This window comes from Dipodomys spectabilis, unplaced genomic scaffold, assembly GCF_019054845.1.
Source record: "Dipodomys spectabilis isolate Male_0828 unplaced genomic scaffold, ASM1905484v1 ptg000483l, whole genome shotgun sequence".
Classification (NCBI taxonomy): Eukaryota; Metazoa; Chordata; class Mammalia; order Rodentia; family Heteromyidae; genus Dipodomys; species Dipodomys spectabilis.
The window spans coordinates 1362542-1370435 of record NW_024871160.1 but is presented as its reverse complement, the minus strand read 5'-3'; the positions used below and the strand labels follow the sequence as shown (position 1 = coordinate 1370435).

General features: G+C 36.3%; 1 pseudogene; it reads left to right on the top strand.

Moving 5' to 3' along the window:
• Positions 1 to 595: 595 nt before the first annotated feature.
• LOC122098663 lies at positions 596 to 692 on the top strand (annotated as a pseudogene).
• The last annotated feature ends 7202 nt before the right edge of the window (positions 693 to 7894 follow it).

The following is a 7894-nucleotide window of genomic DNA, read 5'->3' as shown; positions in this document are numbered from 1 at the left end:
TGTTAGATATAATAAACAATTATATTTTGATAAAATACCTTCTAGTCTGAATAGTTCTGACTGAACTGTTCATCTCTCTACGATCTCTTGTAAGTAAGTTAAGTTTTGTTCAAGTAAAACAATCTATGCTGTCAGGGTAGGATATTCTGATTGGTCTGTTCCTACATGGAAGAAGAGTAAAGGGTCAGGTAGACATTTGTGCCAGTAAGACCTCATTTTGGAAAATGTCAGCTGCATAAGGTTAGAAGTAGCTCTTAAGCAAGGCTTACTTTGAATCCATTAGCTCCACAAAACTAATTCAGTTGGATCAATAAGTACTTGAAAAAGCCATCACCTTTGAACCTAGCTATAAGTTATTGAAAGTATGATCAAATTCCAAAAGAAAAAGACTTAATATTGCCATTGACAAAAAAAATTTGCAAATGTGAGCATTCGGCTGAACAATATATTTTTTCCACTATTCCCAGAATTTTAGGGAAATAAGATCAGTAGCATTGTCAGAAACAATATAGTTTCCTTGTTACAAGTAGGCAACCAATGATATAAGTCTGTATAAAGATTGCATCATTAACTACTTAAATTTAGAAGATATTACATTTTTCAGCAGCACGTATTCCCAAATTACAATACAGAGATTAACATGGCAATTGCACAAGGATGATATGAAAATTTGTGAAGTATTCCGTACTTTTCATTCTTCAGATGCAAGAAATGAAAAACAGTTATTAAAAAGTTGATTACAAAATAACAAGTGTAACAACACACGTAATTCATATAATTAAATTTAGTTTGGCATCAGTGTATTAAATCTTCACCTCATAAAGGCGTTTACATACCATAAACTTTACAAAACTTTTGAAATTAAACAACATTGTCATTTTATCCCAAAGAAAAATAATATTAGGACCTAGGTAAAAAAAGAATCTTAAACTTTCTATATGGAATACAATCTGAAAGGACACATTAATGAACCTATATATTATAAAATAATATAGAATTCAAATTATATCTAGGAGAGAATAAAATAAATTATGAACATTATACATAGAATATTTTAAAATATTTTTTTCAGACAAGCACCAGAAATAATTTAGTTTCTGTACTACTCATTTAAACCGATAAGTTAAAATTATTTCTGATTAAAATTTCACAAACTCTGCAGAAATCATTATACATGTATACAAAAACCCTTGAATACATTTGACATCCAATGCAGGCAATTCACTTGGAAGAATTCCACGGAATTCATGAATTTTTACAGTAAGTATTGGTGTTGCCGGACACTGGTGGGTCAAACTATAAAAAGAATTTTGAGGTTTTACCAGGTGTAATAGACTCAGACAGTCCTACCACTATAAAGGTCATGATAAGGTCTCTAAAAGAGACTATTCAAGTTCATAAAGGGCAGAGGCTTGCCAAATACTTTTACTCTCATATCTAAACTTGCCTAATCCCACACTGACTCAAAACAGAAAAGGAGGGTTTGGCACCACAGATACTGTAGCCTGGGTTCAGTAAATTACAGATAAAAGACCTTACAAGGCCATTAAATCAATGGAAAACAAATGACAGGACTCTTAGACACAGGAGCTAACAGATCCTGTATAGCTGGAAAAGATTGGCCTATGGCCTGGCCAGTACAGTAGACTTCTTCTTCCTTAATTGGATTAGGGATGGCTTCTAATGTAGCTTAGTCAGCTCAGAGACTCAAATGGGTATGTGAAGGGCAGCAAGGCCACTTCAAACCTTATGTTATCCCCAGCTTGCCCTTTTCTTTATGGGGCAGAGACATCATGCAAGACATGAAAATACATATAGGACAAATAGATTCCTCATCGAAGGAGCAAAATTTTTCATAGGGGCCACTGAGGAACAGCTTTATGCTGACAAAATAATATGGAAAAGTGATGATCCTCTATGGCCCCTAACTCAAGAAAAGATTCAAGCCATACAGGACTTAGTTCAAGAACAATTGAGTCAAGGAAGAATAGAAAAGACTACCAGTTCATGGAATACTCCATTTTTTTGTAATAAAAAAGAAGTCAGGAAAATGGAGATTATTACAAGATCTAAGGGCAATTAGTGAGACCATGCATGACATGGGAGCCCTTCAACCAGGTCTACCCTCTCCTGTTGCAGTCCCACAGTGTAGATACATAAAAATAAACTTACAGGATTGCTTTTCTACAATAAAATTACAACCAGAAGATTCCAAGAGATTTGCTTTCAGTGTCCCTTCGGATAATGTTAAACAACCTTATGATAAGTACCAATGGAAAGTGCTACTCAGGGCATGAAAAACAGCCCTACCTTATGTCAACAATATGTGAAAAGGGCTATAGAACAAATTAGAGAAAAATATCCAGGGGCATATATTATTCATTATATGGATGATATACTTATGACCGATGAAACTAGAGAAAAGACAGAAAAAATATTACAGGATATGGTAGAAAAATTAACAAAATTTGGATTGATAATAGCTACTGATAAAGTTCAACATGAACGACCTATCTGGGAAAAGTGATTGGACATGATTATATTATGTCTAAAAACTAAAAACATTAAATGATTTCCAAAAATTATTAGGGAATATTAATTGGATTCGGCCTAGTTTAAAAATAACTACAAGACAATTAGATCCTTTGATGAAAATGTTGGACGGAGACCCTAATCCGAAATCTACCAGGAAAATAACTCCTGAAGCCCTATCCTGTATAAAATTGGTAGAAAAAGCATTGAATACAGCTAAAATATAGCAAATTAATATTGCACAAACATGGTCCTTTATAATTCTGGCTACGAGCTTTTCTCCCATAGGATGTTTTTGGCAGGATGGGATACTGGAATGGATCCATTATTCCCAAAACTCTGGAAAAATAGTTGCTTCATATCCCTTTTTATGTGCTCATTTGATTTTAAAGGCTAGATTAAGAGCTAGAGAATTATTTGGCCAAGAAATACCTAACATTATTATCCCTTATAATAAGAAACAATTAGATCATTTAATACAATTTGATGATTATTGGAAAATTGCTGTATTAACTTACACAAATAAAATAAGCTTTCATATGCTCCAACATTCTTTGTTACATTTTTATACTGAAACCCCTGTGATATTTCCAAATGTTGTGGTTACAGAACCTTTGTGCGGGGCATTAACTATTTTTACAGATGGATCTTCTAGCGGAAAGTCTGTGGTTTATTGCAGTACAAAACCACCATTAATATCTTATGACCCAACTGTATCTGCACAACAGGCAGAACTTATTGCAGTTCTGCTAGCCTTTCAAAATTATTCAGAGGACTTTAACCTTTACACAGATTCCCGCTATGTGGTTTCCTTGTTTCCTGCCATTGAAACAGCCCTAGTTACTGGTCATTCTAAAGTAAAAGAGTACTTAATAAAATTACAACAACTATTACAACAAAGAATGACAAAAGTATTTGTGGGACACATCAGGGAGCATAGTAATCTCCCTGGACCTTTGTCTCAAGGGAACAAGTTTGCAGACATTAACTAAGGAAAGTCATGTAATGTCAGCTTTAGAAGAAGCTCAGGAAAGTCATAGACTACACCATCAGAATGCTAATGCCTTAAGAATATGTTTCAAGTGTCCTGAGAACAGGCAAGACACATTATTAGGGAATGTGAGGCATGCCCATAAGTTTTTCATCCACAAAAAATGGGAGTAAATCCTAGAGGCTTAAAGCCTAGAGTTCTATGGCAAATGGATGTTACCCATGTAACAAAATTTGGGAAACTCTCCTTTGTCCATGTTACTATAAATACTTATTCTCATGCTATGGTTGCTACAGCCCATTCTGGAGAGGGTGTGAAAGATGTTATTCAACATTTGGTTAAAGCCTTTGTGGATCTAGGAATTCCTAAGGAAATAAAAACAGACAATGGACAAGCATACACCTCCAAAGTTTTTGCTAAATTTTGTTCACAATGGAAAATCGTGCATAAAACAGGGATTCCGTATAATCCACAAGGCCAAGCAATCATAAAACGGGCTCATCAGACCTTAAAAAATCAATTGACAAGAATTAGACAGGGAGGAGAGAAGCAATACTCCCCCCATTACACTGTTAACCATGCTTTACTGGTTCTTAATCATTGCAATGCTGATGAGCAAGGAATAACTCCAATGATGAGACATTGAGGCATGGAAAACACTACAACTTTTCCTTTACTAAAATGGAAGGATCTACTCACTGGAACCTGGCATGGGTCAGACATCCTTTTAACACCCGGGAGAACTATGCTTATGTTTTCCCACAGGAATGGCAATCCCCGATTTGGGTCCCAAACAGACTCATCAGGCCTTTCTCGGGCCCAAAAAAGAGCCAGGAAGAAAATGAAAATACATATCAGGAGAGAAAACTGGAGCAGAAGATAAAGACTCTCTCTCTATCACCACCACAGGCTAATTCAACAAAAACCGCAACACTACCTACATGGGGAAAGATCGAGAAGCTGGTTGAAAAGGCTCGGCACATTTTGTTAATGAGTTAAATAAGGATGTTTCTCTAACATTAACAGAACAACAAATTATTGATCCAAAATTAAAAAACAAACTAGAGGCTTTGGGAATAGTAGTCTTAAAGTTAGAGACTGAAGTCAATAATCTAAAAACCCAGCTGACAACTAGATGTCATCAGTCATTTAAATATATTTGTGTTACACCATTACCTTATAATGAGAGTTTAGATTGGGAAGCTACCAAAGTGCACTTACAAAAAATCTAGAAGGACAATAGCTTAACTCATGATATAGGACAGCTCCTGGAAGACACTTCAGCCCTTAGTCAAGCTCATTTGGAAACCGTGGGGATAAATTCTTTGGCAGAAGACTTACAGAGAGGATTAAAAAGTCTTAATCCTTTAGATTGGTGGCACAACTTGGTTACATTTGGAGTCATAATACTAATTGTTATATGTATTCTTGTTGTCTTTGCAGTCCTCTTCAAACTAGTCTTCTGCCCCATCTCCTCTATACTAGAAGAAATTTTTCTGGCACATCTAAAAAATAAAAAAAGGAGCAAATGCCATGCCTACTCTGGTGGAGTCTGCTTAGCATGGAACACCTGCTTTCAGACCTGAGAATGGGGCTTCACAGAAGCCTATCTCTGAGAATGGGACTTCACCGAAGTCTACCTCAGAGAATGGGGCTTCAAAGAGGCCTACCTCCTGGAAAGGCTGGCAAGCCCTTGGGAAAGATGTGTTTCTGTTCCTGTTTTTCTTTTCTTCCCTGTATAGGAGTGCCTATTAATCTTTTACTGTTCCTGCTGCTTGTTCTACTTACTCATGCTCAATGTTCCCTTATTCAAGGCTCTTTCTTAAAAGTGTCGATGACTCCAACATCCGAAGGGTGTCCTGAGAATATGACTAATTCACCAGAATTAAGTGCTACCCTAAAAGCCCCTCTTATGGAGGCTATTAGACAAGTCATAAGTAAATATTAAAGTATTGGGGGTTTCATGACGTCACTTCAGCAGAAGGAATTGTTTGTAAGAGAAGCTGTAGGCACGGCTTGAGCAAAAAGAGTGTATGGCTACTGGAAACTTTCCTTTAATCCTAAAGCATATACAATAGAGTCATATAGATATCCTGTAGATAAGAAAGATGTAAAGGGATATTTAGACCAAAAGCTAAATAAGATTCTTAAACAGTTGGTAGATGGGAGGTGGTCATGGCTTATCAGAGGAAAATGGTGGGATCCTCCATTATCTAGAGGACTCCAAAGACTACCCCCAGATCCATAGCCTTTTACACGTGTGCATGATAAGGATGGCAACCATTGGGAACACTACTTAGAAGGAAGAACTTCCTATTACTCTCTTTCATTTACTGAGAGACTTGCTAGATCTAGGTCTCCTTGGTACTTAGTATCAAAGAAGGAACAAGAAAGATCTTATGATACAGTTAAGGCCTCTATGGAGAAAAGTAAACGATTATGTGAAACGGTTACAGAAAAGACTCTATGAGCTTAAATTTGATATATGGCCAGATTTAACTAAGTATACTAAATATCATGATTTTGGCCACAAATTGAGGATCCTCTAAAGAATGGCAAAGAAGCACAATTGCTTTAAAAAGATTTGAAATGTATAAAGTACAAAACTACACAAAAGTAATTATAAAGTACTAGAGTTCATGCCTTTCTGTCCAGCACCTTGCCCATATGCTCTGGTTAATGGTTATTAGGTGATAAACATCAAAACCAATTGTATTTCTTAAAAATAGTGGTAAAGCCAAAAACAAGTGCCTATTGTCATAGCTCCTCATCCAAAAAACAAGATCAGGTGACCAGCTGGTGACCACCCAAAAACGAAGCCTTGCAGCAAGATTGTGTAACTTTTTGCCCTTTCTCATGGTGACTTTTGCTATAAAAGCGTGTTATACTCTGCAGTAAATCAAACTTAGCATTCACTCTTCTTGTGTATGAGTTTTCCATTTGCCATCTCCTCACCTGTTCTAGTTTCTCCACTAGGTGTCCTCCATCGTCCCGACAGAGCTGGACCGCGGCAGAGGTCCATTGTATCTTTGCTATCTCAGTTCTCAGCAGCAAGAGGCCTTTAGTTTGGGCATTGGTATCTGTATCATGATGAAGTAAGAAAGAAGCCACTCCGGTATTATTCTGCATATATACACTGTGCAGGGTTGTCCAGCCATCTACAGTTATTGCATTTGCCACTTGAGCCACCAACTCACGGACAATGTCTAAGTGTCCACTGTAGGCTTCCTGATGAAGAGGGGTATACTCATCATCATCCCTCGTATTCACATGAGTGGCCTTTTTGGAAAATAGTCTCCGCACTGTAGTAAGCTGAATATTTTCAGCAGCCCAATGAAGAAATTTACTTGGATCCTTCTCCATTTTGTGTCTTGCAATTGATACCATTCCTTATTTTTTCATCTTGTTCCTTATCTTCCTAAGAATTGCCTAACCAGAGACTTTGAGTGCCAGTGGGAATGAAGTTTCCATGTATTTCCCTAATAGTTCACATTGGTTGAACTGGTCAGAAATATCCAGTGAATTTTCTGCATATCTGATTTATATTCTCTTTTTCCAATCTTACTATTCGAAATTATTCTAACTGGAGAGTAAGGAATTGATGGAGAACAGAGGAAAGTTGTTCCTCTGTATTCAAAGGTACAGACTGAAAATGAGGACCAGTGATGTCTTCATGTGCAGCTCATTCTAGGAATGAGAAAATATGAAATAATGCCTTCTATATAAATGATTTGGGAAATGGCAGAGCAAAAAGTGAAATGATGCAACCAAAAATATGAAAGCAAAATAAATTAGGATAATTATGGAGCAACCATATTATCTCTGAGACCCATGAAATAGAGAAAGAAAGAGAGATACAGATGTGCAATGACCTAGCTAGCCACAAAATCCATGCCTCTGATCAATTGATAGAGCAAACAAAATTTTATTTTTTAAAAAAGATGGAAATAGAATTTATGTATTTGCTTGAAATTAGTAAATACATGTTAGTAGCCTACATAAAGAGACATAGCTTTGACCAAATTACAGACAAGAATCTAAATCCTTGGTAATTCTAGTAAATCCTTGGTAATTCTAGTAAAATCGGCCTGAAATCAGTTGAATCACACTTTTCCTGTACAATGAAGAAATAGGTTCAAGCTAGTAAAGCAGCTAGAGAAGGCAGGCAGTTTGTATCTGTGACAAAAAACTTTGTGGAATATGGTATTGAGGATTTCTCACTGGTGATCCATTTGCACTGGAAGCATGATTCTGAACTATTGCTTGCTGATTCTGAACTATTGCTTTGATCATTATATTCTCCAAGAAGAAAAACTGAGAATTGATAGTTTAGAACTACTAATACATTTTGACCTTCTCACTAAGCACCTT